Genomic DNA, 27,948 nt, shown 5'->3' on the forward strand with positions numbered 1-27,948 from the left:
CAAACAGTCCCAGAGATGGGGCTCAGAGACTGACACCTCAAGTCAAATCCAGACCCTAAAATTGGCCAGTTGGGTGACCTTGGACCAGTCAAGGGGGCTTTCCATGCCTCAGTGTCCCCACTTTGCAAAATGAGAATAATTGCTCTGATATGGCCATGTTCCTGGGAGGCAGGCCTGGCGCCAGCACACGAGGTCGCTGAACTGAGCTTCCTGCCCACACGTGTGACATACCACACACGGGCTCTTTGTGGGTGTACACAGGTTTGGTTATCCGTGCGTCCCTATGCCTGTGTCCCTGGGCATGTACCTGGACTTACGTAGAAATGCGGTTCCCACGAGTGTGAGCAAGTGTGTGCACACCTGTGTATGTGCCCAGGCTTGTGGCCAACATAGCTCATGCTGTCAAACCTGCCTCTCTACCAACCTGGACTTGCCCCTCTTTAAAAAAAAACACAGCTTTTTCTACAATTCACCAGTAAAAATTAAAATTGGGCAGAGAATCTGAACAGACGTTTCTCCAAAGAAGATATAAAAATGGCCCCTGAGCACACCAAAAGATGCTCAACATCATTGACCCCACAGGAAATGCAGATCAAAACCACGACGAGACAGCACTTCATTCCCACTAAAATGATGGCTAAACTAAAAACGGACAGCAGCAAGTGTTGACAAGGACGTGGAGCAACCAGAACCTTCACACACAGCTGGCAGGACGTCAGTCATGCAGCCACTATGGAAACGGTTTGGCGGTTCCTCAAAACTTTAAATACAGAGTTACTATTTAAACCAGCAATCGCCCTTCTAAAATATACCCCAGAGACATGAACGTGTGTCCACACAGCAACCTGTACGTGAATACTCACAGCAGCATCAGTCACAAGAGCCAAAAGGTGGAAAACACCCAAATGCCCGTCAGCGGGTGAATGAATGGATAAGCATGGTCTCTCTACACGATGAAACACTATTCAGCCATGTAAAGAAACAGAGTCCTGACACAGGCTACGACATGGACGAACCTTGAAAACATGCCCAGTGAAATATGCCAAACACAGAAGGCCACGTATTGTATGATTCCATTGATGTGAAATGTCCAGAATAGGTAAATCCACAGAGACAGAAGACAAATGAGTATTGCCAAGGACAAGGGGGATTGGAAGAAGATAGCCACGGGACAGAGGATTTTGGGGGGTGATGAAAATGTTGTGAAACTGACTGTGGTGACGGTCGCACAACCTGTGACTACACTAATAACCACTGAGCTGTGCACTCAAATGGATCAGTTCTATGGTATGTGAACTATCTCTCAATAAAAGCAGTTATAAAAACACAGCATCTCATGGTTTTAGGGGATTCCATACAACTTGTCCTACTCGATTTAGACCCACATGGGGCCCCACAGCACAGTGAGAACGTTGGCTCAGAGGAGGCAAGTGACTGGCCCAAGGTCACATGACAGGCTAACCACAGAGCTGGGGTCTAACCCAGAACCCCAGAGCCCACGCTCAGACCACCGGCCCACCCACCGAAACAGGGAAACCGCACGGTCTGTGTCCTACCTCACTGACCAGGTCTGGGACCCAGGCAACCTTCTCACCTCCTCTTCCTTCCCACACTCTCCTGTTACCATCCACGTCTCCCCAGCACCATGCGTAGCCCGCCCTCCTGGCCAACCCCAGAATCCCAGGGGTGAGGCCCTGGCCCCTATCCATCCCCAAGCCCAAGGCCAGGCACACAGCAGGGCAAGACTGACATATCACAGCCCAGGAGACTAATGGACTGGGAGGGGATTCACAGGGAGTGGTCAGAGGGCCTCAGTCAGAACCACAGAGGGGTCAGCAGGACAGGGAGGCTGTAGGGAGGGACTTGGGACCTAGTCATAAAAAGGATGCTGAAAGCAGGTCCTGAATGACAAAATAAGTGAGCCATGCAAGGGTGCAGGGAACAGTGTTTAGGCAGAGGGAACAGCAGTGCTAAGGCCCTGAGGAAGCAATGAGCTGGGCGTGTGTGTGGTTTAATGTAGGAGAGTCACACTGGGTCGTCTTTGGGAACACATGAGAAGGATTTTAGATTTTATTCTACGAAGATGAAGAGCCCCTGGAGGGTGCTGCTTTGGCTGACACTGGAAAGGACACTCTGGCTGACAGTAGGCTGTTGGTAGAAGCAGGGGGACCCACAGGGAGGCTGTTGAAGGGCCTGGGTGAGAAATGCTGATGGCCTCCAGGGGAGGAGGTGAGTGGCCAGGCTTGGCACACAGTCTGAGGATGGAGACAGTGAGACTAGCAGGTGGACTGGGTGAGGAGGTTTAGAGAAAGACAAGCCCCAAAGGATGCCTTACGTGGGGCCTGGGCAGCTGGTGGGGGTGTCACCAAGAGACAGAGGAGAGGATCAGGTTGGGGGGACCCAGGAAATCCCTTGGCCATGGTAGTTTGGGGTGCCCAGGGCCAGCAGAAGGGAGGCAGGCGCAGCAGGGGCAGGTGGAACTGGGGCTCCAGGGGGACTGGGCGCCGTCCTTTACCCTCTCAAGCCTCAGCTTCCCCGCATACCATGGCAGTGAGCTCAGCGTAGTGGGTTCCAAACCTTTCTAATGGGAGCTTTTGCCAGAGGGATTGTCCCCAAGGAGAAGATCAGAACGGGGCTGCTGGGGCTGAAGTGGGGTAGGGACCTGGGACAGGCCTGAGGCCCCACCAGTGGGATACTGCCAGCTAGTGGGCTCCTAAGAGCCCCCCCACCGCCACCCCACCCGGCTCTCAGGCCCCCACCCCCACCCCCAGCTTAGAAGGGGGTGGGAGAATGCTTCACCCACCTCAACCATTTATAGGTGGAGAGATGGAGGCCAGGGAGGCCAGGAGACACCCCAGGCCACACCAGGGGCCCCTGGTATCACGCAGTGGAGTGGGTACAGTGCCCATATCTTCCTTGGAGCTGCCCACGCCCCACCCATGGCTCAGCAACAGGGCCTGGGCATGCACCCCACTGCCTGAGCTGCCTCCCAGCACACACGGGGCTCAGGCCGAGGAGCCCCTGAGTGAGGGGGTAGGTGGAAGCAGGGGAAGCTGGCGAGCCAGAGATGCATCAGATCCCTGTCTGTGCACTGGAAGAACCAGAAGCTCACAGCTCTGCCCCACCAGACCCCCTGCCAGCCTGACCTGGACCACCTGGGTCCCACCCAGGCTCTGCTGAGTGATGGCTGGACAGGCTACCTTGCACCCCAGTGCTTGTTTCTGTACCTGATGAAGGAAGGTAATCACATAGCCCACCTGGCCAGGTCCAGGGCGGCGAGGCGGAGGCTCAGAAGGGCTGGGACGCAGGAAACGCTCAATGCACAGGCGCTGCTTTTATGACCCATCTCAGAGAGGACTGGACCCTGGGCCTGGGTAGGCCAGTGGTGAGCGGAGGCCTGTGTGTGTGCGTGCGCGCACGCGCTGTGCTCTCTCCGCCCCTCTGTCTGCACATCTCTGTCCTTCCCTATCAGTTTCTGCCTCTCTCTCTGCGTCCCGCTGTCCCTCTCTGTCCTGCTGGCTCTCTCCCGCCCCACCCTGGCCCGTACCCTCACTGGGCCCCAGCTGAGTCAGTGTGTCTGTGCTAAGCTCTTCCCTGCCATTGTCATAAACAGAGCATTGGAAACAGTCACGCCAGGTCTGAACATGCCGGCACACCCACACCCGCGGCCTCTGTTCCGAGCCAGCGGGGCCCTCACATGCCGCCCAGCAGCCCTCCAGTGGGTCGCGGTCCTGCTAGGCACGGGGGCCTTGGACTGGAGTGGGCAGAGCCTGGCCGAGGTCCACACTTCAAGGGGCAGCATGGCCAGAGCACAGGGGTCTGCGTCCCAAACTGGACTGTCCTTCTAGAAGCTTCCAGCACTGCCCTGTGGCTCTGGGAAGGCCTCTCCTTCGGCCCTGGCTTCCAGCAACCTCTCATGAGGGGGAGGGCAGCCGCAAGCAGCTGGCCCTCGGAACGCTCCCTCCCTCGTCAGGGCTGGTGGCAAAACCAACAACTGTCTGTGAGGGGGGACACAGTGGACCCAGAGCCCCGCCCCCCAGCAGCTGCCCCGACCTGGTACCTGGACCCCTGCCAGGGCACAGGGCTGAACTGCGGGTTCGAATCTCTAGTCCTTACTTGTGTGTGACCCTGAGCCAGGCAGCCTTTTGTGAGCCTCAGTCTCCCCATATATGATCGGTGGACAGTGGGACCTGGAATGAGGGATGTTTGTGACAGGCCTGGCCATAGCGGCCTTGGGAGAAGTCCCCCATGGAGACGGGCTCAGGTCCAGGCCAGGCTTTGCCCTTGGAGGTGAGAGTGGAGGCTCATCCACCGTGTGATCTGTGTCCTGCCCCAAGGGCCAGAGTCCTGGACCCCTTGTCCATGGAGCCTGTGGGCAGAACTGGGGGCCTAGTTGGCTGTTGCGGGCTGGGAGTGGGGACAGATGGTAGCCGTAGCGCTGCAGGAAAGGCTGGTCTAGTGCCCCAACTGGCTCCGTGCTCATGAAGGGAGGCCTGCCTGAGCTTCCCAGCCCCTCCTAGCTACCCCAAGCACCTTAGATGGCTCAGACAGGTTATCCTGGGCCTGCAATGGGGGTCTCCCGCCAGGGCTGCCTCTGCTTCCGGGTGATGAGCTGCCTCCCCTGCTGTGGCCCAGGGGGATCTGTGTGGGCCCATGGGGCACCCCAAGCAGGGAGGGCAGGCTGCAGTGGGCAGGGTGGACCGGGGCCCCCTCCTGCTGGTGTTACCGAGTCCAGACTTGTTCTCCTCGCACAACAGGCCAATAAATCAGGAGACCAGATGTTGGAGCAAGGAATAACAACTTTGTTTGGAAAGTAAGCCGACTGAGAGGATGGCAGACTAATGTCTTGGCGAACCATCCTGCTCCAGTCAGATTACAGGCTCCTTTTACACAAAAATACAGGAGAGAGGGTGTGGTTGTTTGTTGCAAACCTCTTCCTGCAGGAATTGTTTGTTCTTACAGCTGTCCATGTGGGCCAGTCCATGGTGTCTCTGCAAACTTGCAACAAACCAAGTTATTCTCTATTTTGCAACTTGCCATCTCTGCCTAAGTGCAGAAGTGCTAACATCCTTAGAGGTCAGAGCCCCCAGAATAGGCTCTCCTGTCTATTTCAGACTAAGGGCAACATTGTTTCACAGAAGGTGCAGAGCCTGCAAGGCTCAGACTGGAAAACGGCCTAGGGTTAAAGCTGAAAGAACAGATCCAATATCGAGCCAGATCTGTTCTCCTCTATTACACTGGCTCTCCCAGCCCCGCATGCCTGCCAGCATCCTAGGACCCTCTCAGTGCTGTGGGTGCCCACCTGCTTCTCCCTCCCCAGTGCAGTCTTCCCTGGACACAGGGCGGGGGGGACAGTAGAGTGCCTTTTTTTTTTTAACATTTTTTATTGATGTATATTCATTTTACAATGTTGTGTCAAATTCTAGTGTTCAGCACAATTTTTCAGTCATTCACAGTGTCTTTTGTGGCTGGTGTCTGGGGATGGAGGCCTTTGGTGGCCTGGGATGTGTGGGCAGGGGACGGAGCAGGGCCTGGGTCGGGTGTGTGCACTGGGCCAGGCCAGGGTCTGACAGACTGAAGTGAGGCTGGAAATTCCTGGAGGCTGAGGGTGCAGTGTCCAGCCAATGCCCTTGTTGTCCACTGGAGAAACTGAGGCATGGGGGCTTCTGTTTGTGGGCAGGGGCACAGACGGTTTCCACGTTCATGTATATACATCTGGGACGGTGGTGGGAGGTGCGTGTGACGTCCCTACCCTGATGGGGACCCTGACAGCTGCAATGTGGGGCCGATATGGCTCCTACCCACTAGGCGTCCCGGCAGATGGAGACCCGTCCTGGCGGGTGGTCAGCGTTCAGTAAACCAGGAATTGTCTCCCACTCTCATCTCTGTGGCTGCAGCTCCTTGTCCCTACCTGCTGTGGCCATCTCTCTCAGGTCCCCCACCCCTCACCCCAAGGACACCCTGCAGGCGCTGGGAGTCCGTGTTGCAGGTTCGGGGCAGAAGCTGACCAAAGAGATGGGGGCTGGACACCTGGAGAGCCCCCTGGCAGCAGGGCATTTTGGTCCTGAGGATGTGATGGGAGAGGCAGGGACCCGGGTGGAGGAGCATAGGTGCTCATTGGTCACTGTCCTTGGGAGCCCAAGCGGGGCTCGGGCACACTGGGGGCAGTGCCCACCCCGGGCTTGGGGACCTGACACCGGCCCTGGTCCTGCTCTCAGGCACCTGCTCTGTGTACCTGTCTATTTGCCACCTGCCAGTGTGTCCACGTGCAGGGGCAAGGAGCCAGGGGCCCAGGCACGTGCTCCCCAACCCAGGCCTGGGCGGGAGCAGTGGGCAGCCCCGGAAGGCCACATGCCACAGGGGCCTAGGCTGTGCCCATCTGAAAGGACAGCCTGGCATGGCCCCCTGGGCCATGGGCCTGCCCGCAAGCCCTGTGGTGGCCACAGAGGTCACTACCCCTCTGGGCCTCTGGCTTCTCTGAACTTATCCCTCCCTCACTCCATCTTTCAGGGAAGGATCTGCAAGCCCAGCCAGAGGGGAAGCAGGACAGGGGAACGCAGGAGAAAGGCCATTCCAGCCATCCCGCAGCCTCCCTGCAGCCCTGCCCTCTGAGCCTCAGCCCTGTGGGGGCAGAGACCCCCCCCCACCTCTGACTCCTCACAGCAAACCTTACAGGTTCTTTGGGGGATGAGGTGGGGTCAGATCCTGGTCTCTGGCTGTGACTTTGACATCCAACTGCCTCCTCTCTGCCCACACCCGCCCTGCTGCCTGTCACAGGGCCCCTCAGGGGCCCCCTTCAGCCTCCCACCTGTGCTCCTGCCAGGAAGCTCCCCTCCCCCCGGAGCCACTGGGTCCTGCTTCAGCCTGGACTGACCCCTGCCTTCTGCCCTGGCCAGGCCGGCACTGTTGCCCCCTCCACTTCATGGTGAGGAAACTGAGGCTCAGACGGGGTCACAGTGAGCAGGCGGGAGTACCCACACCTGAACCCCCCAGACTGACCCCAATCTCGTGGCCCTGGGGTGACCTGCCCTGCTCCAGGAGAGGATGCCGGGTGTGTGCCACCTGCTCACACCCAGGGGAGGGGAGCAGCTCCCGGCCAGGGTGAGCGGGGACGCAGCAGAGCTGTCCTGGGCTCAGGAAGCCAGCACCGCCCATTCTGAACTCGCCCCCCATGCGAATCCTGGGAAGTTCCTTCTGCCTCCAAGCCTCAGTTTTCCCACCCTCCCCACAGTCCCTGGCCGGCCATCGCCCCACACAGCAGCGGGGCCAGCGGGCGGCCGAGGGAGACTGTGGTCTGCACCACAGAGCCCGCCCGGCCTCCTGGTGCCCGCACCTCCGCTCTGCGGACCCTGCGCACGCTGGCTGCTGGCCCACAGGGACTCCTTGCTTCTGGCTGCCTAGGCCCAGGTGGCTGGCGACACAAGGTCGGTCCTTGCTCTGCAGTCCCCTCCTGGCATCTGTCCTGACAGGCCTGTGGGCACGGCAAGCGCCGGGCGTGGGCGGCCTCCGGCTCTGAGCCACCCGGGCCAGGACGGCTGGACTTGGGTGGCCCCTCTCATGGCTGTGTGGGCTTGGGCCCATCCCGCACCTCCCAGCCTCAGTGTCCCCATCTGTAATGTGGGAGTGAGGCTTCACGCTCCCAGCACAAGGGTAGGCACTGTTCCTGCGGGTTTACCCACGGAGGAGGCAGGAGGGGACACCAGAGGGAGAGAGGCTGGGTGGGGATGTTAGGTCGTCAAGGGCAGCCCTGTGGGGGCTCTTCAGTGGCAAACGTTCAGGTCCCCTGAGGAGGGAACTTGCAAACCCCTCGCGCTGGCCCTCTGACCATCACTGGGCAGACCTGCACTCAGCCCCTGCCATCGGGAAGCCCTTTCTCCTGCCCTGCCTCTAGACCACTCTGGGGACAGTCTTGGACATGGGCAGAGCCACCTGCTCTGGCCACCCACCCCCATGTATGGGTACAGAGGCCAGGGCCAAGGTCCCACAGCCAACCTCAGACCTGGGAGGATGCCCACCTGCCCACCTGGCAGGGGGACCTGAAATCTCACGTGGGCCTCAGCCCCAGGTGCAGCACCCCTCCCCTGCACCCAATTCGGGACCTAAGGCAGCCGCCAGACCTCGCTTGTGGCCCCAGCCCCAGGACAGACCCTCTCTGATGTCCTGGAGAACCCCAGCAGAAAGTCTGCTCACAGTCCAGTGCCTCTCCCAGCGCCACCCCACTCTCCACGCGACAGCTGCCTCACTCTGTCCTGTCCCCGTTTACCCCGGGTCAAGGCCATCCCAAAACCCAGCACCTTCCCCCGAGGGGCCTGCACAGCCTGAGATGACCCAGGGCAGGCCCCTACTCTCCCCTCCTTATCCTAGGCCCTGGCTGCCCACCCCACAGCCCTCCCGTCCGGAAAGCAGGTGCAGATGGAGTAGATGCTCAGGACCGCTTGCTGGGGGTGAGAAGGTGATGGGGGCAGGTGCGGGCAGGGCCGCCTCCACCACACTGTGGGCTCGCGGGCCTGGAGGGAAGAGCAGGGCTCACGGAGGGAGGGGACCACCACTGGGCTCCATGCTGTGCCGGGCGCTGGGTCCCCGCAGCAGCAGCCCCGCTATGGCCCACTTTGCAGACGGGCACGTGGGGGCCACACAGGAGCCACCCTGGAGGGGACTCTCTCAGGTCCTGGGCGCCCGAGACAGGATCCAAGCCCAGGTCTGCTGGACAAAGTCCCTGCCCTCTGCACGGCGTGGCACTGCCCGGGCGAGGCAGAACCGATCCGAATCCTGCCCTTGTCCCAGGACCCGCAGGAGCCGGGCCGAGTCGAGGCCCTCCCAGCATCCTTGCGGGCTGGCCTCGTCTGCACCAGCTCACTCTGCTCCTTGAGTGCCTGTTGGGGGAGCCAGGCCCACCCCTGTCCTGCACAGAGGGCAGGAGGTGGCAGTGAGCATGAACAGCAGGGAGCACCGCAGTCAGAGCTGCCCCTCGGGGAGCTGCCCTGGCCACACGGGGGGGGGGGGCCGGCCTGCTGGGGGGGGGAGGGGGCGGCTGCTCAGGACACAGAAGAGAGAGGCTCCAGCCCCAGCTGGGCTGCGGGGCGTGGAGGGGACGTTTCTGGCCTGGGCCCTGAGGAGGTGGGAGGTGCCTGTGGGGAGGGGGTTTAGGGGCAGGTCAGGGCAAAGCCCCTTCAGGCAGCTGCACCCCCAGGATTGAGGCTCTGCAGTGAGCCTTAGCTGCTCTTGGGGCCAGAAAACAGCCCGGAAAAGCCCATGCGTGAGGTTCTTCAAACAGGGTTCCGTGGAGCCCTGGGACCCCATGGCAAGGACAGTCCGCTAAAACTTGCACCGCTCCACAGCCTGGGCATTGAGGCAGGCTCTGCGCCCTGACCCTTCTGGCAGGATCTTGGGGCAGAACTGGGCAGGGGGACCAGGCCACCATCAGAGACAGCTCCTGCGCCTGTCAGCGGTCACTCACCCTCCACTTGCCAGGCCGCACCCTCCACTTGCCAGGCCGCACCCTCCGCCCCACCCTGAACAGACCCATACACCCTTTCCAGCGGCTAAGCTTCTCCATCCCCATTAACTGTCTCCCTGAAAAACTGCAACAAGACCTTAGATAAATGCCTCAGAGGCGCCTCCAAGGCTTGGGCCGGGGTAAACCCGCATAGGGCCCCAGGCCCACAGAAGGGTGGTGGAGGCTGACAAGTCATGCCCACCGGAGGCCTGGGCAATCAGAGGTACTCTCCCCACCTGGGGCTCTCTCCTGAGAGCGTGTTTGTGTGCACAAAGGTCCGTGTGTGCAGGATGTGTGTGCGTGTCGGGGGCGCAGGATCCCGGGAAGCCTGAGGGAGGTGGGCACGTCTGCCCTTGGGAGGCCCCAGCAGGCTCAGATAGAACTTCCTAGGGCAGCCCCACATCCTGAAGGGTAAGTGGGTGTTTGCCGGGCAGAGGACAGGGCAGCCCAGGCCGAGGCATGACCTGAGCAAAAGCCTGAGCACATAAGTGTCTTCAAAGTCTGCAGGTGTTCGGGGTGGCAGGACCCTGAGCAAACAGAAGTGTGATGAGAGTGAGGGGCTGAACGGGGCAGCCTGGAGCAGAGCCAGCACAGGACGGGGCCCCCACCTCACCCTCCAGCAGCTGACCACCTTGGGTCCCTTCTCCTCCTGGGCAGCTCCACCTGGCTTCCAGCCAGATTCCCGAGGACCCCTGTGCCTGGGCGGGCAGGCAGGGGAAGGAGGCATCCCTGGGGGCTGGGCCTGGCAGGCTTGGTGGGTGTGGTGGATTTCTTGGGGGGGCCGGCCCTGCTGGCAACCCAGTGCCACCAGGTGCCCCCTCCCTGCCCGGTGGGGATGCCTCGCCGGTCTGCCTGCACCTCTCTGCTGTGAGTGGAGTATGGCCAGGAGCCTCTTTAGGGCAGGCCTCGGTGCCCCACAGTCAGCCAGGGGATTGGGGGCCTGGTTGGCTGTTGTGGGCTGGGAGTGAGGACAGATGGTAGCCGTCGGGCTGTGGGGAAGGCTGGTCTAGCGCCTCAACCGGCTCCGTGCTCATGAAGGGAGGCCTGCCTGAGCTCCCCAGCCCTCTTCTCCTGGTCCCAGTCACTGTTCCACTGGCCCGTACATCCCAGTGAGCACACGCTGAGCCCAGCTCTCCTCCTGCCATGAGCCTTGTACAAGTGAGTTACAGATGTAAGTGATATTATATGGTATTAATAGAGAACATGGAAACAATGCCAATGTCAATCGACAGATGACTGCATAAAGAAGCTGTGGTATATTTCTACAATGGAATACTACTGTGCCATAAAAAGAATAATGCCATTTGCAGCAACGTGGATGGCCCAGGTGAATGTCATTCTAGTGAAGCAAGCCAGAAGGAGGAAGAAAAATACCATATGATTTCACTTACGTGTGTAATGTAAATAAGACAAACGAACTTATGTGTAAACCAGAAACAGACTCAGACAGAAAACAAACTTACAGTTCCGGGGGGGGGGACGGGGTGGGAAGGGATAAATTGAGAGTGATACTGACTGGTGTACATAAAATAGGTAAACAAGTTCATAATGTGTAGCACAGGAAACTATATTCAATATCTTGTGGCTTACAGTGAAAGAATATGAAAATGAATCTAGGTATGTTCATGTGTGATTGAAGCGTCGTGCTGTACACCAGAAGTTGACACAACATTGTCAACTGACTGTACTTCAAGTGAATATTGAAAACAACCCTTGAGAGAAATGGTCCCATCTCTGCAGAGGCAGGAAAACGCAGAGCAACTACACGGATGGGGAGTGGGGATGGCACTGAGAGGGCAGGAGACAGTGAGGGGAGCTGCAGAGGGGCCGCTGGGCGGGGGCAGATGTGGAGGAGAGGGCCCAGTTGCTCTGGCCCAAGGAACACTTGCCAACCGGATACATGATGTGGCCTTGTGGCATCTGCACAGGCCAGGAGGTGTCAGGCTGTAAATGGGCCACAGGCTGGCCTGGGCCACCTGCTGGCTTCCAGCTGGGCTCGGAGTGGAGGGACACATGTGACCCGGCCTTCCCTGGCCAGTGTGAGGGGCAGAGCTCCCTGGCCACTGGCTCAGCCAGCAAGCTCTCAGGCCAGGCACCTGCCTGGCTCAGCTGTGTGTCCTGAATGACTGCTGGACCTCTGTGGTCCACGTGCCACCCCACCCTGACACACATGTGTACACACAAGCACCCTCCCAGTAGGGTGCCATGCAGGAGACACCCCAGGAATGACCACCGGGTGCCATGAGCTGGCTCCACCCTCTGTCTCCCCCTTACAAGCTGTGTGACCCTGGCCGCTGCCTTAACCTCTCTGTGCCTCATTCCACAGAGTAAGCATTAATCTAGAACCTGCTGTGTGCCGGGTTTCATCAGCCAGCAGGGCAAACTCCCCGCCCTGTTGGGGGGTACATCGTGGCAGGACAGAGAATAAGGACACGGGAAATTATTCAGTGTTCACAGGCGACGCCGTGTGGGAAGAGAAAAAGAGACGGGGTGCGGTGAGAGCGCGGCAGGAGCTGTCGCCACTTGAAGCAGCACGGTCGGGGGTCAGGGGGTCAGGGGACCAGGGCAGGAGCAAGCTGAGGAGGGGAGCCCCGCTGGGGGAAGAGTGTCCCAGCCCGGGGAACAGCCCGCGCAAAGGCCCTGCGCAGGTGGCCGCCTGGCTGGGGAGCCAACCCCCGGGCTGCCGGCATGAGTACTGGTTGACAGGCGGTGCTTCCTGCACTGGCTCGGTCCCGGCCAGAAATTTGGGCAAGTTCCAGCCACCTCCTTCCTCCGTGCCCACATCATTTGCTTCCACAAGCCCATCAGCTCCACACCGACCCCCAAGACCCTCCCTTCTCTCGACCCGGCCAGCGTCCTGCACCACCAACAGCACACATGTCACACCAGCGCCTAACTCTTGACCTTGTCCTGACAAAGCTCCGCACCGCTGGGTTTACCCGGTCTCTCCCTGGTGCGTTACCCGCCCCGATGTTAACACAGACCAGCTGTAGTGTGGGCCAGGCCCCAGGGGCATCGTGGCTCTGTGACCCAGCAGTCTTGCAAAGTGCTGGGCACTTTGCAGGCGAAGACACTGAGGCTCAGGGGCAGGTGACCCCTGGGGTGTGGCCGAGCAGGATGTACAGCCAGGCCACTGCCGCCTGGTCCCCCTGCACCCTCCCACCTCCCAAACCAACCACCGCCCTGCATCTGCTCCTCAGAAGAGCCCTCCATGCTTTGCTCCATTCAGCTCCTCCCCACCTGCCAGGGACCACTCTCACCAGCACGCCAGTGTGGGGAGCTGCCCCAGCCGAGGTCACAGTCACCTCCACCCTTCCCCGCCTGATGATCTGCCCACATGCCTCCTACCCCCACACTGGGGGCCCTGATACAATGACAGAAGATGGGGGTTTTCTGCTCTTTCCCGGACGCCACCCCTGCCCCACCCTGGCCACCTCTTCCCTCCTTTCCTGATCCTCTCTGGCAACAGAGGTTTCTAATCTGGGATCCTGGGCTCTGGGGCCACGAACAGAACCAGGTCCCAGATAACCGGCTCCCTTTGTAACCCCACGTAGCTCATGCTGTGCCTCTGCAGAGGCTATTCTGTGGACTCCATCAGCCTCACTGGCTCAGGAGAGGCCAAGGGCCCTGGACCACGTTCCCTGGCTCCCTGATGACCTGCCAGCATGAACGCCCAGCCCAGTCTGGCCCCTGCTGCCCTCCCTGTCCTTGCTGCGGCAGCCTACCACAACTCCTGGGCGTCCTGCAAGGGGGGCTCCCCTCCAAGTGTCTGCAGGGAACCCCGCCAGCCCTGCCACCATGGAGCCCCACCTGCTGTCCCAGACCAATGATTGTGTCCTCCTGTGCGGGTGGCCCTCTCACCAAAGAAACTAAACTGCTAAGAAGGTGGGCCGTGCCCCAGCCCCTCCCTCCCTGCTGGGACCCTCCCAGCACACATGCACCCCTCCCTACCTTTGCCTCTGATGCCCACGGGGCTCGCCCGCACCTCTCCTGGAATCTCAAACACAGCCCTGACCAAGTGAGCCCGACTCTGCGTGACACACAGCCCCGCCCCCAGAGACCCCCCCCCTCCACCTGATGCCTGGTTCTTGTGTTCGGCTGTTAGCGCCTCCTCCCGCCCCTGACCCGGAAGGCAGCTCCAGGAGAAGGAGGACCTTCCTTCTGCCTCTTCACTGCAAGTCGTCCCTGGCGCCAGGTCACCTCGCAGGCGCTGGGTAAGTAGCTGCTGGAGAAGGATATGTACGGCCTCACCACGCGCAACCCCCAAACGGCATCTGCTGACCACATCGCCCGACAGCCCCCTCTCCTCATTTTCTCTCCCGCATCCCAGGAGGCCCCTGCAGCCCTGGCCACAGGCCACGGCACCTGCTGGCCCATCAGAATCGTCATACCTGCAAAAGAGGAGGGGCCTCCCCCCAGCCAGAAATGAAAACCTCCCTCATCCTGGGAGAAACCAGACCCATCCTGGCCTCCTTCCTTCCCTCCTTCCTTCCTTGAACACTCAGCAAGCACCTCTCATGTGCTGGCACCACGCCTGGCCCTGGGGAACAGCGGCAAGCACTCCAGGCTGCCTATTCTCAGTGAGCCTGCAGAGAACTTCCCAGGGTGCACGTGTCTTCCCCAGGGAGCGCGCAGGGATGGGTGGCCAGGGCGGCCCTGCAGACGAGACCCTCCCCTGCTGCCCTCTGCCCAGAGAGCTGCCCCTGGGGCTCTCCCCACTGGTCATTCACCTGTAGTGCCATCCCGGCCCCTGTCCTGGATGAGGCTGCTGAGGCAGTTCTCTGGGCCACCAGCCATGCTGTGCCTAAGGCAGATGTCACCGCAGGGGCCCAGGGAGCTGGAGGCATGGTTGCCGACATCCCTGCCCAGGCAGGCACAGGGGGTCTGCATGATGCCGCAGGGTGCGAGCTGTGGCTGCCGGCCAGGCAGACATCGAGCCAGTAGCACAGCATCTGGCAGGCAGATCGGCTGGGGCCGCGATGGCCCACAACCAGGTGCTCCACGGAGAAGTTGTTTCTGTGGTGGGGGGTCATGGGGGCGCCCTGGGTCGTCATCCTGGGGCGGCCCTGGCACTGCGTCTGCAGGAACTGCTTGCTGGCCTGCAGGAAGGCCAGGGGCCCGAGGGGCCGCACAGCCTCCACACCTTGTCACAGCTCTCCACACCCGGGTACGTACGCGTGGGCTCCAGGAAGGAGTCAAAGACTGGCAGGTGCTCTGAAGACACATACCTCTGGGAAGCCAGGGTCAGCTCTCTTCTGCCAAGTGCATGGGGATGTGGTAAAAAGTGAAAAGAGGAAAAAAATAAAAGAACAGCTGTGCAGAGATGCAGGATGCAAGATTTTGTAAATGTAAAGAGGAAGGGGAGTAGCTGCCTTGGTCGTTTTTAGTTCCTGGTTACATCCATACCTGAAACTGGAACTGCTCTTCCTGTCCCTGCAACATCATGAGAAACATCTCTGGATCTTAATCACAAACCTCCCAATTTCTACAGCCTATTTTCTACCAGCCGTGCCTCAAACGCTTTAGCACCCTTCCCCACCTTTCCCTCAGCTAGCTCCACGTCATTCTCCAGGTCCCAGCTTAAACAGCACTTCCTCCAGGAAACCCTCCTGGACTACTCCGCAAACTTTTGCTCCACTTTTTATGGGTATAAAAGGGAGCACTCTGCACCTCACCATATTCAGTAAATGTGATCACTTTCCCGTTAGAGAGTAAACACCAGAGTGTAAAAACCACTTCAATCCTACTGCTTAGCACGTAAGTCAAGGTACACACTCAATAACGTTACTAAATGGATGAAAATCAAGCAACCGGTGGAGGACGTAGAACGAGTGAGAATGATGAACACCCTTCTGATAAAAATGAAGCTGCTTTGACTCTACCTCCCTCACCCCTTCCAAGTTTCTGGTTCCCCCCTCTTGAATCTCCACAACAGGCCCAAGCTGGTCATGACAAACATCATTTCATACTTTGGTGCCAACACATTCAGGAACCCAGGCTGCAGGAAGCACGTTTCCAGGTAACTCGCTGTAGCACAGGAAAGTCTACAGTAGTTCTGGGGGAAAAAATTACACGTTTTGAGACCTAGACAAATCTCAGTTCTGCTGCACATTTACTGGCTGTGAACCCTAGACAAGTTATCAGAGACCTGGTTTCCTTATCTGTAAGTAAAAAACTAATACCTCAAAGGTGAGGATGAAAATGACTGAAACCACAGCACCTAAGGCAAGCTTGCAACTAACGCTAGTCAGCTGGTCATGGTGAGGTCCACGCAGACCTCACCCCTACACCCCACCCCCAGCTCCCACCAGCCATGGATGGGTTCAGAGCCCAGAGCCTGCCCTAAGACTGCGCACCTGACAGAGAACTTGGAGAACATCCATCCTGTTGGCTTTCCAATGTATGGGAGCCCTAAGAAGTGAAAGAGAAAAGAGAAGCAAAAAGGAAGAAAGAGTATCTCAGGGTCAGGCGGGTGGGCGGGCAGAGCAGGCTGGACGTGGGGTCGGGTAGCTCGAGACAAGTCCTTTTCCAGGATAGGATTCCATAGCTTAGACTGTCACTTGCACCTATTGTCTTCCTACTAAAACCACACGCACTCGCAAGGGCTCAATTCAAACTCCACTCTTTATGTCCTCTACGTAATGATTAGGAAAGGACTTTGCACAGAAAAGGCAAAATTTCTAATGACAGATTCAGAAAATGAAAAAAAAATTTTCTTCCTCAAAATCTTTAAGTCCTTCTGGAAACATTAAGCTTTAAAAAAATCAGTGATTCAAATATTATTAATATTTCAATCAAGAAATCAAGAAGATAAAATAAAAAATAGACAAAAAACAAATTTCTTCTCTATAACACAGGGAACTATACTCAATATCTTATAGTAATCTTTAATGAAAAAATATGAAACCAAATACATGTGTATGTATATATACGTATGACTATGATGTATACCAGAAATTGACACATTGTAACTGACTACATCTCAATTAGAAAAAATTTAAATAAGTAAATATATCAGTTATTTAAATATCATTAATCTGTCAATCAAGAAATCCTTTAGAAACCCAGCACTGTTAACCAACATTTACTAAATACTAATAAAGCACAATACAGATTAAACTTATATTAAATATCATCAACCTGAAGATTAAAAGCTATCATCTGGACCCAGGATTCCAATTCCATTATTTGTATGTGGATCTTACTTAAAAAAGGGAAAACAATTACACTAAGAGGACTTGACATTTCATCTAACAGAGACATAAGTCACGGAAGTCGACAGCCGTGATAGAAAGTTACCAGATATCAATCATCTTCAGGCTAGGAAAAATTCTTATCAGATTAAAAAAACAAAACAACTTTTCAACTGACGCGTCATGAAACTAAGGACTTTTTTCAGTACACATTTAAGCTTTAATTTCTTTTAAGGGCCCAAGGACGTGATGGGCAATTTAGCACTGGCACCACGGAAGGCGCTGAACCAAAGCCGTCCGCGGAAAACGCAGGCGAGGGGGGCAAACAAGACAATGATTTCGGGGCTGTGCACACACGCCGCTGCGAACCCCTTTCCAGACCACGGCCGCCGCCGCGAGCATCTGAACGACTTCGCGGCTTCACAGTCGGACGTCAAGGGTTAGGCCGCGAGGCCAGCACCCGGGGGTGGGGAGCCTTAGTTCCCGTTCTGGGGGGGGGTCCCTAGGTGAGGGGTTCCGGTTTCCACCCCACCCCCCGCGCCCAGGGAGGGCCGCCCGGGAAGCGCCGCGAGCAGCGCCCCAGCCCGAGCGGCCCGGCTCCCCCCTCCCCCGCGCCGAGACCCGAGGCGCGCGGACGGCGGGGCAGCCCGGCTGGGGTCGGGTCCGGGGCCGGGCCCGACGCCGGCGGGGCAGCCCGGCTGGGGTCGGGTCCGGGGCCGGGCCCGACGCCGCAGCTCCGTCCGCCGAGGCCGGGCGGGGGCACTCACCACACCACGCCGTGGGAGCCCTCGCCGAGGTCGCAGGTTGCTGGAGCGCGGGGGGACCGCGCGGCCGCCGCTGCAGCCGCCGCCGCTGGCGGGTGGGAGCAGGGCCGGCGCCCCCGGGGAAGACCCGCGGAGCCGCCGCCCGCTCGACCTACTGCCGCCTGCCCACCTGACGAACTGACGATTGGGTGGGCGGGGGAGGGGGCGTGGCAGAGGAGGGCGCTGGGGCGGGGCCGTGCTGCGCACGCGCGGATTGCCTCTTGTGGCTTGTGGGCGGGGCTGCGCGCTCAGGGCTCACGTGTAAAAACTGCTGTCCTCTAAGATTTCATTGAGTCATAGTGGGTCTCTATTAGAGGTCGTAACCAAGATCATTCAGACAGTTTTAGTTTCTTCTTAAACTTCTTAAAATAAATTATTTTAGTGAAGTAAAATAGAACTAGAGTAAACGGAAAAAAACCATACGTATAGATCAATAAATTTTGACAAAATGAACATACTTACAGAGTCACCACTCACATGAAGAAACAGACCCAAATTCAACACCTCAAAATACACTTCATGCCCCTTCTAAGTCACTAATTCCTTTTCCCCAAAGTAATCACTGCCCTGAACATCTACCAAAATAGGTAAGTTTTACCTTAAAAAAAAAAACTTTATATACATAAAAACCTAGAGCATTATTTTGTGTCTGGCTTTCTTCCCCTCATTATTATGTTTGTATATGTACCCATATCACTGCCTGTAGCAATCATTGTTTTCATTGCTCTATGGTGCTCCATTGCACTGCTTTTATAAAAGTTGGTTGATTTGACTGTCAGTATTGGATTATTTATAGTATTAGGCTGTCATGCATCTTAATAATCGTCTATTTTTTAATCGCTTAGTAGTGTTCCATTGTATGGAGATATCATGATTTGTTTATCCATTTACCGGCTGATGGATGTCTGAGCTGTTTCCAATGTGGGGCTATTACAAATAAAGCTGCTATAAATATTCAAGTACATGTGCTTGTTGGACATGTCTTCTTTTCTCTAGGCCAAATTTCTGGGAGTAGAATTGCTGGGACTTATGACAGGTATCTGTTGGACTTTTTAAGAACCTGCCAAACTGTTCTCCAGACTGCTTGTACCATTTTAAGTTCCTGACAGCAGCATATGCGAATTCTAGTTGCTCTACATCTTCATTTGCACTTGGTGTGGATGGCTTCTGAATGTTAGCCATTCTAGTGGCTGTATGGTGGTATCTCATTATGATTTTAATTTTAATTTCCCTAATGAAGATTTTGGGCCATTTTTTTTTCAAGTAGCTTCTTTAGTAAGAGTCTCTGTTTTTTTTACTGGATTGTTTGCCTTATTGAGTTATAAGTGTTCCTTATATCGATTAGTTACAAGTCTTTAGTTGGATATGTATGGCCCTGGGTCCCCAGCAGCAGCAATGTGAGCAGCAGCAACTAAGAATGCAGGATCCAGAGGGTGCCAGGGCAGCGGCCTGGCCCCTCATCCTAGCTGAGGGGTCCCCCGGGCTAGGCAGGCAGGCACGGGCCAGGCTTGGACATGCCAGGGTCTGGCAGCGAGTGGGCCTGGCTGGGCTGGGCCAGGAGGCAGGGGCTCTGAGTGGGGGCAGGAGGAAGAGAGGGCTCCAGGTGACTGAGGGGGAAGCGGTGGCTCCTAATGTCCGAGCTCCTAACCCTGGCCTGGGGCTGCCAGCAGCAGCTGGAAGAGAAAGCAGAAGGGGACTGTGAGCCCCCAGGGAGGCTGGGGCTCGGGCACACTGGAGGCAGTGCCCACCCCGGGCTTGGGGCCCTGACACGGGCCCTGGCCCTGCTCTCAGGCACCTGCTCTGTGTACCTGTCTATTTGCCACCTGCCAGTGTGTCCACGTGCACGGGCAAGGAGCCAGGGGCCCAGCACACACAAGGAAGCTCAGTAGCTCTAGGAGACACAAGGATTCAGGATGCAAAGAGCAGGGTCCTACAGCAAAGGACCCTGAGAAAGAGGACACGCGGGGGACTCTGGAATCCTTGCAAAAGCACCCCCACTGCTCCTCCTCCTTAGAGAGACTGACTCTGGAAAGTGGGGCAAGAAAGAGGACACACCCGTCCATCCTCCCCCACCACGCTGCTTTCCATATCAGAGGGCGGCGGGAGGAGGAGAGGCAGGGCCACTTAGCATCGGGAGCTTCTCGTCCACGGACGGCCTGCCACCAGCTCTCAGCTGGGGCGTCATGCAGCTGACAGACCCTGGGGTTTGTCCTGGATAACACACTCCACCAAGGCCGCATCCCAACCCCAGAGTGGGTGGGGAAGGAGAAAGCCGCCAGGCCACCCAGTCACCTCAGAGACCTGAGGCCACCTTTCTCCCTCCCTCTACAGCTCTGTCTCAGTCTTGTCTGTCTCGGCCCAGTGGTCATCAGCGACTCGGTAAATACTGACTGGGTGAGAAAGTAACAGCGATGGGACAGCTGACATCAGTGCATCACTCCACATCTGATGTTGTATAAATCAAAGACAATCCTAAGTGAGCAGTGAAAGCTTAGACCAGCTCTTTCATTCAGGAGATGGCTACATGAAGAAGTCACTTCTTTCATCTGTACCTCTGGTCATTTTGCTCTGTGACCCCCCTCTTAAAACTGGGTTAAGGCCATGCACGTTTCTGTTCACACCCTCGCCTGGCACAGCTTCTCGGCCAGGCCAGGTCTTACCTGTTTCGATGGGTCATGCCCCAGACAGAGAGTGGGCTGTTGCCTGAAGACAGGAAACCCAGGCAACGGCCTCAAGGCCTGTGGAGCAGCACAGGAACCAGGGCTGCGTCCCACCAGTGAACGGGTTCCCTGACTGAGCAAACATGAAAGGCAGCGCCTTCCTTTCAAAGGACGGCTTCCGGACTTATTTCAAATCTGAGACGATGCGCAGACGCTGGGTGAGCCTCCCGTCGCTAGCAGACGCTGTTACACTCCAAATAAACACATCACATAAAAAGTTCTTGGACAGTTAAGCCTGTTATAAATTGGCCATTTTAGCTGCATCCAAGGAATGAGTGCTCAATAAATAAAATCCTTTGAAACATATGCTATCCACGCAGATGCCAGCAACAGACAAAAACACGCAAACATCCACATCAGTGGTCTCACATCAGATCTCCGTGGTCCATTAAAACTACCCCCTTTCTTATTCAAAATAACTGAGATCATTCTGTCCACTCTGCTTCCGTGCTTGGGTTTTCTGTAAAACCACTGCCGGCTGTGTCCCTCTTCCCTACCAGCTTTCTAGGTAGAGAAATGTCCCATCTGTGTCACCTCCTGCGACCAACCTGCGTTTTGTCCCTTCTTATCCACACTGGGCCTCACCAGTGGCTCCCTCTCTCGACGTATGTTCTGAAAATTCTGAACTGCGCCGAACAAAATAAGCACGCAAGCAAACAAGTAATTATATTTTCTGCTTGCCCTTAACGTTTTCTCCAATTACTCCTCTATTTCTCTCCTTCCCTTCTGTGACAGTCTTCTGAATTGTGCATTAAGTGCTCACATGGGCCAGGCACTGTCCCAGGCTCCAGACATAACACAAAATAATAACACAGGGTCCCACATCTGAGTCCCAGAATATCCTCAGGAACAAAAAATAGTATGTGCAGCATATGCAGCAATGAGGACCAGAAAAGGGGGTGGGTGGCTTTCCTGCCTACGTTCTTTATGTCACCATCTACTCTGTTCTTTCGGCGTCTTTTTTATTTAACGATCATCCTTGCAGTTTCCTGAATACGTACTTTAAATATAATTAATGACACCATTCTGGCAAAATCCAGGACATTCTCTCATTATTCATCCTCCACGATCTCAGGAGAGTTTGACATGACTGCAACAACATTCGAGAGACTAGACTGATCACTGTCTTTCTTGCAGAATATCCTGTTCTCTTGGATTTCAGGATTCTGCATTAGCTTTGCTCTCTGGTCCCATTTCAAGGCAAGGCTTCCCTCTCAGACTCATTTCTATTCCAATTTCTAATCCTAATTCAGCCTTTCTTTCAGAACAAAACCTCTTCTCTTCTTTACCAATTGGCAAGTAATCAAAGAAAGTTCTAGTTCTGAAAGCTTTATCAGCTCCAAAAACGTGCACATTTTTGTTGCCCCAAAGTTCCATTTCCGTAGCATTAACCATCTGACAGGCAGGGTCCCCTTCTCCATCAATGTCTAAAATCCAAGGGATCCTCGCCCCCACCGTCAGCCCTTAAGATGCCTGAATTAAGTTGCCTAGGGCCAAAAACACAGAATAAGCATAGAGTTTTGCCTCTTCCCTTCAACAAGTGGTGACTCTTTTATTCTTTTTTGGCAATGTCTTAACATCTACTTTTTTACTTTTATTCCCACGACCATGACTCTAATCCCAGACTCTCAAAGCATTTCTTTCCTGTTTTGTTTTCTCTGCCATATTACAGTAATACCCAAGCAATCTGACTCTAGTCTTTCTCTGACTTAGCCAGCGCTGCATGAAGTTGCCAAAAGAATCTCTCTAAAACATCACTTAAATGGGTAGACACCAAAGCATTTTTTTTCCTGTCTGTCCTTCATTATGTTGTCTACACGAAACCCAGCTCCTGAACTTTCCCCAACCTGGTCCCCTTCCGTCACCTTGCCTATTCTAATTATGCCTGAACAGAAGACCTCTCATCCACTCAGAGCTTCTGGATCCGTCCCCCAGTCACCAACGTCATTATGGCTTTGCCTTGTAAAATCAGACTGCTTAAGTCTGCAATGTTTCTCCGCTAGCCTTCCCCAGTGTTGTAAGCTTGAGTATGATTTCTCTTCTTTATATACATTTTGGTAATTTATTTTCGTTACTTGCTTTTAATATAAATGCTGTCACAAACCTATTTTTTTTTCAGTTTATAACTTACAAGCACAGGAACTCTCCCGCTGAAACAGTGTAGGGTGCAAATACTGTCACCACACATACTGAGCACTTAAAACACCCTGGCAGTCTAGGATTAAAAGATGTACTCTTCAAATGATAAATTCACACAACGCTAAGTTTAACCATGAGACACAATAATGACATAGTTAAATAGACAATTTCATATATAATCTTGGCAGATCACAGTAATTATAATCATGAATGCTGTGAAACTTCAAAGGAACAACAGTAAATGGTTCTGTATTAAAAATATGAAAATGGAGATGTATAGTTCTCAAATTTCAGGCATTTACTCATGCTGAAAATGTTCTTCAAGCGTGGCGAGCCTTTTCACCATTCGATTTTTAAACAAGGCGAAACAACTCAATAGTGAAAGATTATCTTTAACAGGCATAATTCCTAAACTATATGTCATTTAATAAGCAAGCATGGATGACAGCTTGAGCCACTTCAAAGGAGGACATTTTTTCCCAAATGTCTGTGTTTTCATAGCTTCTGAATGTCGTCTTATGTATTAGAAAGTAGACTGCTATGTTGGAAGGAAAGATGCTATGTTTTAAAATTCCAATGACTAAATACTGAAAAGACTGGGAAACTAACTAACAAGATGGCTTCCCTGATGCTAAAGCTCTTTGCTGATTCATTCTGACCTAAAATTCCGGCAACTTGTTTTTCTCTTTTCTCTAACAAACCCCCACCTTGGCTTCACTTGCTCCACTATTTCTGTGCTTAGCAGCCCCCAGCCTTGCCCTTACACTCTCCACTCGCCAGACATTCTTTACCCAGAATCACTTATCCCCTGACCCAGGAGCTGTGCTCCAGGAGGGAGGCCACGGGCTGACAGCCTCAGTGGAATCACCAGACCCTCCGGAGTCTCCCCGTGACTCCAGGTGGATTCGTCAAGACTAAGAAGAATAGAGCACCCTGGAAAAGTGCCCTGTTTGTTGTTGCCTTTCTGTCCCACCTAGCTCTTCTGTCAAACCTCAAGACCCCAGCCCCAAGATGGGCTCCCAGTCTCTGAGGCACGAGCCCGCTGTGACCCCTCTGCCGGGCAAAGCCATGGAGCTGTTCTTTCCTACGTCTCCCAGAACTCCGCCTCCGGGTCTCAATCTGCCTGTTGGAGAGGCTGCTTTTTCAGCAACAGTACTTCTGCCCTAATCCTCACCTGTTCTCCTCAAACTCTTTTTCTTCCCAACTCTCTCTGAGAATCAACTCAGGCTCGCATTTGTGAATAAAATCTGGGTAATGGGCAAACAGAAAATGTGGGTAAAGCCAGACGGACCAAGGAGCTCACATACTACAGAACTGAGTCGGGGACCCGAGCAGCTAAGAGAGCCTGTGGGCACAGAACGTGAGGAGGAGCTGAGGACCTGCTGCCCGGGAGGAGAGGCGCCCCCACGCGGGCCAGACACCCGCAGTGCACCGGACAGCGGGGGCGCCTGAAGATGAGAGACGCAAAAACGAGAATTTCAAAGGCTTTTGCCGGTAAAGTTTGTATTTTGCTCGTATAGCAGGGTTTCCTGCAATTCAACCCTGTTCAGAAAAAGGGGCACGTGGCGGTCGGCTTTAAATGTAAGCATTCTTCCTTATGCATGATTATTCTGTAACAAGAAATGCGTAGTGAAATGGAAATTTAAAACATCCTCTAGAAGAACCACCACGAGAAGCTTAAATTAGCATCTTTAAAATCTCTCACCCTGAAATCCCAGGACAGTCTGGCCAAGAACTACGTTGTTTACTACATTACGCCCACAAAGCATCACTTCCTGTAAGACTGGAGAAATCTACCATATTAGTTTCTACAGCAGGTGTGGAAACTGCCTTCTAAGGGAAAAATAAAGGAGAGCTAAGAGGTTGCTGAGGAAACTAAATGGAAAACTGTAAGACCATAACAGACAAACCTCCGAGAAAATGGCCTGGGGGCCAGTTAATCGAAACTCTCCACACGGGGGAGAAGTGCACCATCTGGACGGCGGTGACGGGTTCACGGTGGACACACCTGGCAAAACTTACTAAACTGTACACTTTAAACATATGAAATTTATTATCTATCAGTCGACGTAAAAATAAGGGGGGAGAAAAAGTATCCTGGCTACACATGTATGAACACAAGTGTCCGTCTGCAGGAAAGCAAGAACACCAGTGTTCAAACTCGGAAACTTGAGAACATTCTTGTTGCTGAAACACACTCACAAATACCCTCCATCCACATGAGGTAAAATATGTAAGGTTTAACATTTCAAATGAAGGCAACAATTTACATCAGTGTAATGTTAAAAACAAAATAACTTTTGGAGGGAAGAAGAGAATGAGAAGAAGGCAGCAGGAGGAAGGGTGGCTGCTGGTATGGGTGGCTGGTCTCTCCCAGGACTAAATAGCCATCTGTGAATTTAGAAAGTGGCAGGTTTGCAAGGAGAAAGGGGACAAAGCATTCATCCATCTACTCCTTCATTCAGTAGACAAATATTGATTTACACCTTATGAGTACTAAGCATTACAAATCCATGATCACAAAGAGCCACGGTGTGGTCTCCACCTTCATTAACTTCTAGTGCGGCAGAGGAAAAAGGCTATCAATCAAGTCACCTTAATAATGACTAATATTCCCGCAAGGAAAAGATCCATGAGAAAGTGTGACAGGAGTGTCAGGGAAGCTTCCCCCGGGAAGGTGTTCCTGAGCTGGGATGTGCAGAATGAGTCATCCTTAACTGCGTGAGAGGGGACAGCATGTGTAAAGGCCCTGGGGCAGGTAAAACACGGTGCTTTGGAATAACTGAACCAGAAACTGCTCCATGTAAGAGATATTCAGGAGTTAAAACCTACGTGTCTTTGTGACAGACGGCATCTGGAAGGAGAGGGAAGCAGGAAGAACGATACCAAGCTTTACGCAATTGAACACGTCCGCAGGGCATTCACTCAGAAAACGGCGGCGGGAAACCAGGCTAGGCGGAGGTGTTTGTTCTAATTTCACAATGTCAGAATTTTCAACTCAAGCTGCTGAACAACAACACATCAAAATGAAAAGCTTCAGTGTATCGGAGGACACAATCAACAGACTGCAAAAGGAGCCTACAGAATGGGAGAAAATATTTGCAAAACAGTATCTGATAAGGGCTTTAATGCCGAGAACTCTTACAGCTCAACAACAGCAGCCACAATACAAACAACCTGGTGAAAGAATGGGCAAAGGGCTTGAAAACGCGTTTCTCCTAAGAAGATACAGATGTGGCCAACGAGCACGTGAAACGAGGCTCAGGGTAACTGATCACTGGAGCATGAAAATCAAAACCACAACGAGACATAACCTCACACCCATCATGATGACTGCGATAAAAAGAACCCTAGGAAGTACCAGGTACCCACAAGGACGTCGAAAGACTGGAACCCGTGGACACTGTTAGTGGACGTGCCAAATGGGGCAACTGCCATGGAAAACAGTATGGCGATCCCTCTGAAAATTAAAAATAGGGCCACCATGTGATCCAGCAGTACCGCTTCTGGATACAAATCCAAAAGAATTGAATGCAGGGTCCTGAAGAGACCTTTGTACACCCGTGTTCATACCAGAATCATTCACAATAGCCAAAAGGCGAAAGGAGCACAAACATGCACCAGCAGATGAAAGGATAAAGAAAATGTGGTATAAATACACAGCAGAATATTACTCAGCCCCCGAAGGAAGCGCGCTCTGACACGTGCCACAGCACAAGAAGCCGGGAGGACATCACGCTAAGCGAAGTAAGCCAGTCACAAGAAGACAAATGCTGCATGATTCCACGTACATGAGGCACTGGAGTCGTGAAACTCATAGAAAAAGAAAGTCAAACAGTGGTCTCCAGGGGTTGGGGGAGGGCGAAACCAGGGCCGTTTAACAGGCACAGAATTTCAGTTTTGCAAGATGCAGTCGTTCTGGAGCTTGGCTGCCCAACCAGGTGAGCACACTTTACTTTGCTGAGCTGTACGCTTAAAACATGGGCGAGATGATGCATTTTATGTTACGTGCATTTCACCATTTGAAATTTTAAAGCATGCTGAATGAAACAGTCTCAGAGCTAACTCTCTAGCTGTATAATTGACTGCTCCGCCAATAGCTAGCTGGCTGGATGGATTTTTGAGGAAAGCTACGAACTGAAAATACAAATCACGGGAATCACACAAAGCAGCAATAATGCTATTTCACTACTTCACATTTATCTCCTCCCTGCATCCTTAAAATCTTGGATTTCCAGGGACTCTAACAAAAAGTCTTCTCACACGAAACTCCCGAAAGCCTGAGTTTCACACGGGTGTCTGGTTTCATCTACTCAGAAAACAGCTTCAAGGATCTGAAGCAGCAGCAGCAGATGAGGAGTGTTCGTGGCTGCACTAGATACAGCGGCATCTCCCCCTGTCTGCTGCACCCAGCTCCAGCCCAGATGGAAAGCGACAGGCGCAGACAGAGACGAAAAAGGAAGAAGGCCACTGCTTTGAGCAGCCTTGTTTTCCTAGAGAAAAGTCCCCTGCTTCCACCCCAGCCTCCCGCCCATGGAGCAGCACCATCGGCCTACCTTGCTTGCGCACGTCTTCCACGGCAGCGACCAGCTCCTCCTTGAGATCCTGACTCACCTTGGCGATCTGCTTGCCCTTTTCCAGGAAGTTCTGAGTGGCCTGCTCCACAGACGCGGCCAGCACGTGGGCTTTCTCTGACCTCCCCTTCTTACCAGATGGGCCTTTGTTGCTTGTGTTGACAAGGGTCGTCACCTTAAACATAAAAGGACAACTGTGAAATTAACTGCCAAGAAACAGCACTGTCATCTCGCCATTTTTACTCAGCCTTCGCTCACGACATTGCACACACACATCAAACAGCCTCATCCTCCGGAAGACGTGGAAGGACACGGACTTGCGTGCAAAGGAACTGCTATTCACCTCACGCAGATGACCTCAGGTCATCAGGACGAAGGCCAGATGTGCCAGTAGCTCAAAATTTCCAGCCAACTGGAGGCTGCGCCTTCGCAGACTGACCTGTGCAGTGCTGGTCAGGGTAGCCAGCCTCAGGGAGGAGATACAACAGAACACAACGTGGAACCGCCTCTGAGCCTTGCGTGAGGAGAACCAGTACCCGATCCTGAGCCTCAGAGTCAGGGCGGAGGTGAGCGAGGGGTCGACACACGGTGGGCCACTGATGCCCTCTGCTCATGGGTCAGTCACCGAGGACTTCGGGAAGACTTCTGCTATCTCTGAATTCCATCTTATAAAATCAAAACAGTGAATTTGATTTGAAGGGACTGAATGACGCAGTACCCGGATTTCGTTAACCAGCTAAAACTTTGAGAACTGAAATCAGATTGAATTTCTCACTCCTTGACTAAGTATTATAATTTGGATACAGATCTCAGCTGCCAAACCTCTTTCTGCTCTGTATCTAGAGCTGCTTAATCTTGTAACACAGCTTTTACTATCTTACAAAGAACTTCTCTCCTACGTACTTCTGAACCTTTATTTTCTGGCAGTGAGAAGTCTGAAAGGGAAGTGAACGCCACGGCTCCACATTCTGTTCACCGAGCCATCGACACCTCTGCATTTTTTAATCCGCTTCATAAGAACGC

The 27,948-nt window shown here is 54.2% G+C and overlaps 1 protein-coding gene and 1 pseudogene across 5 annotated transcripts in view; both read right to left on the reverse strand.

The window, feature by feature from the left end:
* LOC116278337 (pseudouridylate synthase 1 homolog pseudogene) overlaps positions 1–14,386 on the reverse strand; it is a 40,950-nt pseudogene extending 26,564 nt beyond the window's left edge.
* The window catches only part of LOC140688710 (transport and Golgi organization protein 1 homolog), a 104,955-nt gene extending 87,325 nt beyond the window's left edge, over positions 1–17,630 (reverse strand). For all 5 annotated transcript variants that reach the window (XM_072948437.1, XM_072948435.1, XM_072948436.1 and 2 more), the window contains exon 1: positions 17,457–17,630. The gene's annotated coding sequence lies outside the window, so the exon portion shown is untranslated. The remainder of the gene's footprint in view (positions 1–17,456) is intronic.
* Between the last annotated feature and the right edge of the window lie 10,318 nt (positions 17,631–27,948).

The sequence above is a fragment of the Vicugna pacos genome, chromosome 23 (genome assembly GCF_048564905.1).
Source record: "Vicugna pacos chromosome 23, VicPac4, whole genome shotgun sequence".
Lineage (NCBI taxonomy): Eukaryota > Metazoa > Chordata > Mammalia > Artiodactyla > Camelidae > Vicugna > Vicugna pacos.